This window comes from Pleurodeles waltl, chromosome 6 (genome assembly GCF_031143425.1).
Source record: "Pleurodeles waltl isolate 20211129_DDA chromosome 6, aPleWal1.hap1.20221129, whole genome shotgun sequence".
NCBI classification, from domain to species: Eukaryota; Metazoa; Chordata; class Amphibia; order Caudata; family Salamandridae; genus Pleurodeles; species Pleurodeles waltl.
The window spans coordinates 1,105,195,728-1,105,208,628 of record NC_090445.1 but is presented as its reverse complement, the minus strand read 5'-3'; the positions used below and the strand labels follow the sequence as shown (position 1 = coordinate 1,105,208,628).

General features: G+C 40.6%; 1 protein-coding gene across 6 annotated transcripts in view; it reads left to right on the top strand.

The window, feature by feature from the left end:
- The window catches only part of CAMTA1 (calmodulin binding transcription activator 1), a 2,488,613-nt gene that overhangs the window by 1,620,045 nt on the left and 855,667 nt on the right, over window positions 1–12,901 (top strand). The window lies entirely within an intron of this gene.

The following is a 12,901-nucleotide window of genomic DNA, read 5'->3' as shown; positions in this document are numbered from 1 at the left end:
AATATGTTTTCCACTACAATAGGCAATAGAAGCTCCGGTCAAGGCATGGTGTTGTGCGTCTGTAGTTCTAAATTTTGTTACTCCCATATGTAAGGCAGTCAGTTCCCTGTTGCTAATAGAGTTGTGTTGTCCAGTTGTAGAAGGACTCATAAGTAACGTCAAACATGTTTTGTGCCACATGTTCATGCATTAGAAACTGAAGAAACTAATCAAATACTAATCAAAGACTATAGAGGGTGTATATGTGGTCCATCTTGTATATAAAGATTACGAAACTACTGATGGCAGTGTTGTTTTCAGTTGATTTTGAAATCTCGGGTGGTGGTCTTGACTCCATAGAGATGGATCATGCATATTTCTGACTTTTGGTCCTTTGATCTATTGTCCTCCTCTTTTATCGCTGGTTCGTTTGTGGAAGTTTGATATGATTACTTGCCTTCATGGTCATTGTAGGGAAGCAATCTGCTATGGTTCTTGAAATGTAGGAGGCTTGGTGCCCCAGATCAAGAGATAGCACGAATTACGACATGGATGTGTCTTCACCCAACACTCTTTAGAATATTTCTGCTGCTATACCAGCCTGCTTGTCAATTTCATCATCCTTTTCACTGAAAATGAGATCATGGCACTTAGCTTGCCCCCTGCATGCTGCTGATATAGTTTAGCAGAATATCGCCTAGTTGATTTACAAATAAATTAAGTAGTCATGGATCAGTACTGTTGCAAAAATAAATTGCTAATTAATGAGAAAACCAAGACAATGACTTTTGCAAGAAAAAGTTAACTTTTTCTTGGTTGTTTGCAAACGAAAAACTGGAACAGATAGCTGCATAAAAATATCAATTTTTCCGCATCTCTAAACTTGAAGAACCACTTTGAAATAACTCTGGTGAAAGTCATTCCAACCTCAAATTGTTTTTGACGTTTTGATAAGTATGGGGGTTTATTCCTCAGTACATGTTTTTAAATCATTTTAGGTAAATTAAATGTTAAGGCTGAGAAGCAGCTGGCAAGTGTTAGTATATTGTTCTCTTAAACATTTATTTCATTTTCCCCCTACTTTATGGTGCAAGTATTAAGGCGGGAGTTGAAGCCCACAGCTTGGGATTTACTAGCACAAGTGTTTGGTTTAAGATTCAAAACTTGCTTATTGGCCCTCCATAAGAAGAAAACATTCCAGCATATGTTGGCAGGTTTTGAAATGTGGCACTATTGTGTTTGCACAAAAATTGGTAGCACAAGTAAAGAAAATATTGGTTGCATTAGATTTTCAAGGATTAGGTGGTAGCACATCAGTGGTAGAGCTTGAACATGAGTAGGGTCAGGCCTCAGAATTGAGTAGACAGAATGACATAAAGTGGGTAGTTACGAAAAACTCTGTAACCCTGTTTTTATTAATGTTGGGGATGTGTGGATCGGAAACATTTCTGTGTTTGGATAATTTCTTGAGCAATCTATCAGACTGCTAATTCCTTTCCCAAGGTTGCGGGTAAATTCCACCAGATGCAGGACATTATGCCTACGACATAAGCCAAAATGGATCATGTGTTTCAAAATTTTAAGTGCTACATCTTTTACTTGACTGTTACTTGTTTTTAGTGAGACACATTTTACTACGTACATTTAAAAAAACTGGGAACCAAATGTTTTGAAAGCTGTTAATTCATCAAATGTCTCACATTAATATTGTTATTGCAGTTGCTTATTACACATAAGTAACATTTTAGTATGGTTGATTCAAGAGATATGAATTATAATTATATATATGCTGTTGTTAACATATTGCTAGACATTTCATGGAATACTTTATAAGTCTCTTGATAAGCTAACATTTAAACAAAATTTAAATTTAAACTGTGTGATGCAGGAGAGATGTGTCCCCTGTTTGTGTGCCTTGCATATCAGTTTAAATGTGATTTAGTGTGCAAACTAAATTCTGATTTTTAGGGTTTGGTTTACTCCGTCTCTGACTTTCTGTCTGAAACGATCTTTAGCGTTTGTAATTGTCATAATACATGTACACAAAAATAGAATTGGGTAAATGAATGCATAGGTGAGTTGTTCTTGTTGTAGATAAATGGCTCGGTCTTCTTCCATTGACGGCAATTGTTTATATGTTCAGTTAATCAAATTTCTCCATTCCTTGTTGGTGTGGATGCCCATGACATAGGCAGGGGAGACATATTCAGCTTTAATGAACACTAACCCTTGCCGACAGGCAAATGATACCCAAGTAGGACCTGAGCTTTCTAGCAATTTCCTCAACTCATATATAGCTGATCTCTGATTAAGAATTTTAGAGAAATAAATATAAGGACAAGAGTCAGACTAAGCAAATCTAAATGTGCCAGCAACACTGTTTTCTAAATTGTTTTCTAAAACATCGCCCAATGCGTCACCAAAATACATAATTGGTCTAAATTATACAAAGGTACAATACATACCCAGCAGCGGTACTTCCTTACTCCGCAGCCATTCATTGTGAGAAGGTGGTGTGTGGATCACAGATGTAATAACGTCAGACTGAGGCACCTCTAGTCACTGATTGGATGTTAGATCTGAACCTAAACTATATTGGAAACTAACTGCTTTTTTCCTAAAAAATCTTTCCATGTTTAGTAATATATTTGATGGCTGGCTGCACCTCTTTGCAACCCTGTTGTAATACTTACCACAGTATATGACCCTTAATTGACTACAATAATTAAAAATAAAACACCACTGAATAGTAAATAAAAGATATTTTAGGGAGAGACTGTTTTGTATTTTGTACTGTCTTCTTGCGAACACGCATAAAACATGCACACATAAACTCTTGGGTGCACGCCAGGTAGGCTTTCCTCCCAGCAACATTAGCACATACAATCCCTACGGAAGTGGAGGAATGGTAGGGCACGCACCTGGCTGGAGGGAGGGGGGTCCTGAGAGGGCATGTTTATTTTCTCGGATGGGTTATAGGGTGTCAAGGCAAGGGATGGAACAAAACAGATAGGCTCCTTCTCACACCAGCGCCCTTGAGTTTTGCAGCAGACCTCTGAACATAACTTTGGGGCCCACGACTGGGAGGGGTAGTGACCGCATGTTCAGCCAGTGCTGCCTCTGGAAAGCTGACTTTTTAAAAATATATTTTCGTTTTCCACCCTCAGGGGAATTCAGTCTCTCCTAACTATAGGCACTACTCTTTCACCCCCATCACACAAAGCAGATGCAAATTTAGCACGTGGTTTATTCTTACTCAACAAGGTTGTTGAGTCTAAAATATAGATTAACTCAAGACGCAACTGGCGTTTAAGGTCTCATCAGGGACCGGCATACCAAGCAGAGCATATGTTTTGATGGGCTGGATGGGCTTTGTTTGTTGCCAACAGTTTTCTCATGTTCTGAAGCCTTGCCTCTCTGAGGACGGCCTTGCCAAGTCAGCAGCTCGATCAGCAACCCCTCTTGACTGCCTATGACATCACTCGTTCAGCTGAGACGGACGCGGCTGGTGCAAAACAAGCTAGAGGTCAGGGCAAATGACCTTCTGTGAAGTGACAGAGCAAAGTAAATGCGTTCCCTGGGTACGCCACAAAGCTTGCTCGGGACGGGGACACAAGCATCCTTTTAACTCATTAGCAGCATGTGCAGAACTGCAAACTGAGGGCCTTATTTACAAGCGGCCTGTGCTTCTGGTGCGTCACTTTTTTTGAGCACCGGCAAAGCAAACTGCAGGGCCATATCTACAAGGCGACCCAAGGCCACATTGCTCATGGCCTTGTAGATATGGCCCTCTTTCACACATACTCTGCGTGCAAGGGGTGTTCCATGGGTGTTGCTGTGGGTGTTCACACATGACACCCATTGAATCTGCTGCATTCCCAGATTTTTAAGGTTTTGTAAACCTGGGAATGCTTCAGTTTCCAATGTAACAATGGCGCAACAGGACATAATAACATTATTTCTCCCTACTTTTTCCACTTTCTATGTGTGATGAATTCTGCAGCACACATCGAAGGAGGAAAACGCCTCTTGTGAATTTTTTTGTGTAGGGAGGAGTCCCTTCCTGCACATAAACAATCATGAGGTGTCCTTTCCTGCACATAAACAATCATGCAGGTATCCTTGCACCATGGTGCAAGGGTGTCTGAGTTTGTGCATGGAACCAATTTGTGTGCCAGCACAGGGGACAATGACAGGAATGTGTTGTGTCTTGTAGCCACGTGCATTCCTGTGCTCATTTATTTGGACAGAAGGCGGCCCAGCAAAAAGGCTTGTGACACTGCAGTGCACCAAAACTTTGTAAATGAGTCTATCAATGAAAATACTTAACAATTTTAAGAAACTCATTAAGAAAGGTTACAGCCATCTTCATTTTGGCAACATTTTCCAGGTTAAATGAGACGTCTCTCTCTCTGTTGTTGTAAACTAGTACATCATGGAACATGGGTCATGCCGTCATTTCTGCTACCTGTTACATTACAGTGGATGACTTTGAAAGATGCCACAGGTAATGGCAGCCTACTACAGCTACAATAATAACTGTAATGCTGTTTTAAATTGCTAACTAGAAAGGGTATGAAATAACACGGAAGAAAGAACTTGAGGTTTTGACATAGTTGATTGACTACATGACATACATTGATGGAAGGGTGGAATGCAGGGGTTTCAATGTGCAATGGTCATTCTAATTTGGCTCAGACAGGAGTTGGATTCTCCATTCCTTTGTCCTGAAGAAGGCTCACATTTGCTCCAACTTGTGTTATCTACTCTATAGAAGTGAGTGGGATTTTAAATTTGTCTGTGAATTAGAGCAGAGTTTGAACTTCACCATTGGAGAGTCAGTTAAAGTTGCCTGACTTGGTTTGGGTGAAGCTAATTCCCATCCTTAGCCTCTGCCATGGGAAATGTCTTGCCAGAGGATTACTCCTGATTGTGGAGTAGTCTAGCACAAGAAATTCTGCCAGCTGCAGGTGTGAAGATATGATGAGTGGAAGTCGGCCATGGTTGTATGACGGAACAATGCATTCCTTTGGAATGCATGCCATTACCACACTTGTGTTACAACCACTCATTTTTTTACAACAAATATGCCTTCACCACGCATGCCTTTACAATGAATTTCATTAAAAAACTTGAATGTTAAAGGCATATGCTTGGTAAAGGTTTTCCCTGACCCCTGCCAAAGACTCCTAAAAGCGGTCCCTTGTGCAACCCCCACCCCTTGTAAAACAATATCCGACCCCTGCCCTGAGCCCTAAAACAGGACTCCAGCCCGACCCCCCCAACACTTCTAAAATATACCCGTCTCCTGCCAAAAGCCCTAAAAACCGACACCTGTGCGCCCCCTACCACCCACCACAGCCCTTCTAAAAAATACCCGGCACCATCCCTGAGCCCTAAAACTGCCCCCTCTCCCCACCCCAAGTTCTAAAACCAAACCCCTACCCTAAAATTGTAGCCTCCTTCACCTATAGCCCTAAAACCAAACCGCTCTGCCGCTGCCCCAAGCCTTAAAACCATACTCCCTGCCCTAACCGTAAACCCCACTGCCCCAACCCCCCAAAAACATTCTCCCTGCCCCAAGCTCTAAAACCAGCCCCTTTCCCCCTCAGCTCACTCACCACGACGATGAGCTGGCTCTTCTGAGGCATGGCGCAGGTTGTAAAGAGGAAGTGGAAGGGTCTCTCCATTTACTCTAACGATGCCAATAGCCTTTACCACGCCAGTAGCCTTTACCACCAGAACGCTGCATATGCCCTTACCATTCATGCTTTTGCACCACAATTTGTTGTAAAGACATTTGCATTGTAAAAAAAAAGTGTGATAAATGGCGTGCGTTGGAATGGTGAATGTGTGGTAATGCATGCGTGGTAAAGGCTATCCCTGGTAACAGCCGTATTGTAATGGCTGTTTCCCGTCTCCCGTGCTTGCTCGGTAGGGGGCGGTAGAGGGCAGGAAACAGAGGGGTGGGCTGGTGGTGCTATGAACTGTGCTGAGAGCTGTGGCTAGCTGCAATCCATTCCATTGACCAGGCTGTAATTGTAGACGGGAATGGTGATACCCGCCACGTTGTACCTGCCCACGCACTTTACTTATGTTCTCCCTAGTTAGTGCTGCCCTTTTTTTTTTAACTTCACAAGCTTGACAGAAAATTGTGAAGTCCGAGCTTTTTGACTTTGTAATTTTTCACATATCTATATTGGAGATTATAAGGACAGACTTTTCCGTCCATGGAAGAACCCAGACACAGGGATCGGGCAAATGAACATACCTTTACCATACGAAATATTAGCACAGACGTCACCATCATCCGAAGTCAATCACTCTGCACTGATAAAGGCTCGATACAATTTCATCACGCATGCACACCTAATACCTACAAACATTCATTCTAATGCAAAGTAGAAATATTCAAAACCCCCTTCTTATCTCAAATCTTAAGTATGCATGTTCCCCAGAGTTAGGTAACCACATATCTCTGTTGACAGCAAGAGTGATTCAGAATGTCATGTTCCAACTTTCAGGAGAGTAAAGAGGCTAAAATAGTTGTAAGCATCTGCAGAAGTAATTTCAGTGTCAATAACAAAACAAAACTGGATATACAAAACATACACCGCAACTAGTTTCGAGAGATTTAAAACACATTTGTGCCAGTCTGGTATTTCAAGCCTAATCTTTGGAATAACTGTAATCATCCTTTGGGAATTTATAAGGTTGTGTGGTCAATATTGTCAATGACTCCGTTTTAACTGCACATCTTGAAGTAGGCTGCACCGACAAAGATTAAACTGCTCATAAATTATATCTGGACTATGGACGATGCAGCTAGCAATGCCTAAACAATTGTACTGTTTTTCCCTGAGATGGTTTTCAATAAATTATTTTCCTGTGTATGCATTTGTCATTGTTATTCCTTCGTCATAAATAAATCATTGAACTACAATAAAGTTAGTCTTAGTAAACAAGAAATCTGTACCAGATGTTTCAAAGCAAAGCATAGAAACGTGTATACAATACATGATTGCTGCTCGCTTTTCAGCATATCATACATAGGTAAATTGCATGCTTTTGAACACATTCGAAATCCAAACATTCTAATTCCAATCAGTGCACATTTTCAGTTTCACCTTCAAGGGAGACACCTTCACCAGTCTCTCCCTTCTAGATAGTGAATGTAAATTTAAGGATGCTGTAAGACCCAACATCCTGGGAGTAGCATTCCCCCAAACATTTTGCCTACATTCCCTGTTTTTTTTCCCGCTAAACCATTAAAGTGGCCCTTTAAAACATGACAGGCCTACCAATGCAACAAGTAGTGCAGTTTTAAACTTCCATTTCGAACCTTGCAAAATAAACACTTTGCCAGGCCTAAACCTTCTGTTTTAATACTTATAAGTCATGCCTAAGGTACACCCTACCCATCCTCAAGGGCAGGGTGCATGGTATAAAACATAGGACTTGTGGGTTTGTTGTACATGTCCTTGCAGTGAAATACTGGTGAAGTCGTTTTTTTATTGCTGTAAGGCTATCTCATCCATAGATCAACACTGGATTACCTTATGACACTTAATAATTGTTAACTTCAGTTTGGGACTAAAATCCTCTTTAATGGTAAAGTTGAATTTTAGGTTACAATTTTGAAAATGCTACTGTTGGAGCAAGTTTGGGTATTTCTGCCCAAACCAACTGTTCCTTTCTGTAGTAGATGAGCTCTCCTGCTTGGGGTTCTCTATTGCTTCCAGGCACTGAGATAAAAGAGGCCTAGGTGTGAGGGGAGAGGGGACTTTTGACAGAATAACTGTGGAGGAGATATGCTCTGCTCTGATTACACTTCAAAGGGCCCTGCCTGAGGCACACAAAAAGCAACCAGATACCAGGCCTCCCTTACCTTTGTCACCCTAAACTGTTTCCAGACAGGACCAAAGGAAGGGGACAAACTGACCAGAACTAGTTTTGAGGGTAGGCCTCAGAATTCCTCCACACAAAAGCTGGAATCAGGTATAAAAGTGGCACCTTTAGAACCTCTCATCAGAACACTTCCGGACTTGTGTAAGATTCAGACGAAGGACTGCCCTGCTGAATGAAGAAAGAGATTAGACCTCCTTGCATTGAACCCAGGCTCCCCAGAAGTGACTTCTAGGGTCGGTTGGCAGACTTCCTTCTTGAGCTACAGAGACACAACAAACTTCCTGAGGCCTGTCTGCAACTTCCCATCTGACCAGCAGCAACTGTATCTGCTTGAGCCATGCTGCTAGCCTCTGGTGGAGCAATGTCTGAACACCAAGAGGTTCCCTCTAGGTCCTGAACCCTTAAGCCACTGGAGAGTACTCCTCATTAAGAAAAAAGGAAGGTAGAGATATTTTGGACTCCCCATGATTGCTCTTCACTAGCACAGGAAGAGCGCATGTCAACCTTCAATGAAAATATCCAGCACTACATCAGCTACAGTCTGGGATGGGATGGCCATCCTGTTCCTCGGGCCAACAATGGCCTTTTTGCAGCCCCCACCAATGTGAACAGCATCTCTTTACTTGGATGTGAGTAAGTAACTCTTCAGTAGACAAACGTAGTCCCTGTATCCAACCAATGCTCCATTGCGATCAGCCTTAAATTGTGACTTTGTACCCTAGTCTAGCATGACCAGATAACCGTGAGCAGTACTTTGTGTTTTTTGGCACTATTTTCGTTTAAAACGTCAAAAACGCATAACTCTGGTTCTCATGATTGAAATTTAGTTGTTGTGATGTAATTTTATTTACTAAATGTTACTATATTTTTCTAAATTATTTTTCATGTGTTGTGTTTTCACTTTGTTACTGTTTGAGTGGCACATTAATACTTTACACATTTCCTCTACGGTAAGCCTGACTGGTTTATGTCAAGCTTTCCGAGGGTTAAGCACAAGTTTATTTAGTGACTTTTGTGGATCAGCCTGACAAGGATTGTGTTTATTGTTTGACTGGGGCCTATACCCCTCTCAACTCATAACCCAATTTCTTACAAATGCAAAAGATGTTTTTTTTAATTCTGCATTCATTCCTTCATACTTAAATATTGTTCTTTTCCTTTTCCTACAGACAGCCAAATGGTATCATCTAGCATTTTATCTACTATTTGCAATAAGCCGTTCAATGTTTGAGAACCCACCCTTTTCAAACAAACTAATTCAAACTAAATATGTAATAAAACATACATAATGGGTAACTTATAATATTGTCCTTTATTGTAGTCTCGATGTTCTGGTGACATTCACAATTGAAGGCTGTTTTTTGTTTTGAAGATGCCTGTGGCAAAACTTTCCAAAATAAATATTTGTCCAAATTAAATTTGGCATAGCAAGTTTTGTTCATATCCATCAAGAACAGTAGAAAATAAAAAGGTTGTGGTAAAAAGTTGTATTTTCTATTGTAGCCTCTAAAGAAATCTTTGCTCTCTGCTACCGAAACATGGCTGAACGTAATTACTCCATAAAACTGTAACTTTGCACTATTCATCTGTTTTTGGGAAATTAGTGTTACAAAACTTTTTTCTGTGGTTTTCAAAAAGTTACATTTTAGAGATATCTAGACTATTAGTTTGTAAACTGTATTTGAGCCCATGTTCATAACAGGTGTGAATCCAAATTTAAACAACTAAATTAAGCTAATTGGATAAGGGAGTTTTTGTCATGTCATCCATTTCAGGTTATTTTGTTTAAGGGGCTCAACTGCTCTGATTGCCTGGATAGAAGAGGAAATAGATCTATGACCTCTAACTCTAAGTAGAGGCATTTACAGTGGGCCTTCAAAGTTAAAAATAGAAAAATTGGTTTGGGGCACAGTATCTACAATCTCTTCCTTGAGTGTACGATCCCCAATAGGAACAGGTGACTGCATCTAGGTTCTGAAGTTCAAAAACCATATATGGAACCGCAAACTCTGAAAGTCATGGGCCCTTGCGGACCCACCTGTAGCAGTTCACTGACAGTATTGGTTTGCAAACTATGAAATTTCCTGGATGTGATTTAAAAGCTGATAACTACTGACACATTTAAGAACTGTCTTTTAACTTATAGGCCCTGAAAGGCCAACCCATAGTAGATTGATCATAGGGCCTGTCCACATGCCCTTAGGCCAGCACCTGCTGAACAAGGTCTCTGCCGTGTGTGGTTGGGGATTGGAAATGGGCTGGACTAAAGGACAGACCCTGCAGCTATCCCTGCTGCACATGTGCATATGTCTATGAATAGAAGGCATTGCCACACTCTGCACGTTTGCTGTAGCACCTGACCATAGGCCAGACTCTGCAGCCTGTCTCGGCTGCTCATTGATGATGTCCTTATGCATCAAGAGTTTACTATCTATGGTGGCCTTTCCTCTGTTCTTTGCCTATGGCCCGGGCCTGGAGCCAACCTCCACTGTGCACAGTCAAAGGCCATGTGTAGTGGTGGTTTGCAACACATGCTGGTTTTAAAGTAGGAAGGATTGTATAAAAAAACAGATTTGCTCTGATAAAAACACAGCTGAAGAGAAGTTTTGTTTGATGTTGGTAATAGGAGCTTAATGTAAGTTTAATAAAAGCTCTTAGTAAACAAACAATACCGTTATGGTTACCTATTAAAACTGAAAGAGCATTGAAAATCACCAGTTGTGGTTAACTATGGAAAGCAACTTGTAAAATAACCTTGCATAGTATATCTTGCACAGCAGCACTGAGGCCACGCGGCGCAAGTTATAATTACCTTTTGGCATGAGCTTTAGTTACTAGAGATAATTATAACTGGTGAATTTCAATGTTTTTTGAGTTGGAAATGATACATTGTCACTCAAATTTTCACCTAACTATAAGATCAATTTAACCTTTGTTTGTTTTAGTGAATATATGTACATAATTATAGATAGACAGAAACACAGAACAGACAGTCAGACAGAGAGATAGACAGGCAGACTCAGAGCAGGTTGTTTGATGGTAAATATTGAAAACACTTTGAACTACTTGCTAGTTCAAATGAGTTATAATATTCATACTTTTAACATATATATATAACACATTGAACTAGCAAAAACATCTGAGCGTGTTCTGTATTTAACATCGAAATAGATTTCGAAATCTGCTATATATTTTGTTCCGAATTGTTACAGAATTAGATCACACCACATATATGATTGTGACAGAGAAAAGATATCTATTGCGATAATGCTTGAATTCATCTTCTTTGATGAATGGGGAGTGTTTCAGCTGTGAAGTCAGTTAGGGATGCAGACCACATTATGTTTCTTGGAAAATGACAACAGGATCTGTGTGAGCGATGGAAAGAAAAAAGCAACTTGTGGACAATCTTATTGACTTTCTTATTGACTTTCCCCAGGAAATGCTGTAGGCCATTTGGCTCGGTGTCTATTTTGAAACTGCTCTCCTGCCCCACAGAGAACCAAAATGGTGCCGTGCAGCATCCACCACCCTTTAAATTGGGCTGTGCTCCATCATTCATGCGTATTTGTTTCCCTGACTCGCTGTTTTTTACAACAGGAATCATTGTCTATGTTGTTTTACAGGGTGGCGTAGTATGAGTAGTTTTTTGTTTAATGTGGAAAAATGGGTAATTGGACACATTTTTTATATTTACTCGTGTTCTCATGTGTCTGCTTTGTCTCACACTGCTTAGTGCTGTATCCATCCTTCTGTCTTTGCTTTTCATTAGGAAGCATGAAGAGGCGTGGGTATTAATAAGGGATAGCCTGAGGTTCCCTTTGATAGCCCATCACTGACCTTACTACCCTTGCACTCTGAGGTCTTTAAGATACTGGCAGAAACAGAAAGCGTGGTGGGCCTTAGTAGACCTGTTTCCTTTCTATAGTTTTAACTCTATGCCCCTATCTCCAAACAGTGGGTAGTTTGCTATTAAAATCTACTTTGGGGGTCGATGGGATCACAAGATGTGTTATGTCACTTCCTGACAGTTCAGCAACTTAATATTTATGTGAGCAGGATGCAACAGGGTCTCGTGATTTGAAGACTCATTAAATTGAATTCCGGACCAGGCAAGCACACAAACCCACCAGTAGCTATGGCTTTAATACTCATGTCAATAGGGGTTCTATTGTTTCTAAAGCCTTCCTGGTAATAGACTCAAATTAAATAGCACATCATTTGTCTGGAATAGTAGGTCATCATCAATCTTTTTCACATCTCAAAACCATTAATCATGGTGATTAAAGTATGGATTAGCAGTGCTGCAGAGTCTTGGCTAGTATACTATGCATACGCGGTATGATGGCCACCAATTGTGATTATTGCATGAGGAGCTACAGTAACCATACCCCTGAATCCTCTTCAACAGGCTTCACAGGTGTGATGCTGTCTGATCAACATTGGCAGAAATATTTAAGTAACATATAGGAAAAGACAGACTGTGAGACTTAAATCAGCAATAGTTAAGCTTGAAGACAGTTGGAACGCAGAGCCCTTCTACAGGATGGAGAGGAAGGTCGGGCTAAAGGAGGGAGAGGAAGTCTGCAGCAGTGGGGTGGCTTTTCATGAGCTAGGTGTTGATATCACTATAAATAATATTGTGAAGTATTGCTGGAAACAGGAAAGACAGGTTCAGCTTAGAAAGTGTTATCACTGTGTGTGGGATTGAAGATCATTTGAGAAATGTATATTCTGATTCATCTTTTCATGCCCAGTGATGGACTGCCCTTTCATTCGTAAGCCAGACCAGTAGGCATTGCCAATGCTTGAGGCTATTGATTTTATCTCTGTTCATGGAGTTTACCATCAATAAGAGCCATAATCTTATACCAACACATTGTACTAGGATTCCTTTAAGTTGTTCGTTATTAGAAATCTAAGTCATCCATATATAAAACCATCTGAAGCTTTGAAAAAAATGGTATGCTTGCAATTGACTTTGTTGGAATAAAATATTGAGGGCTAAGCTGAA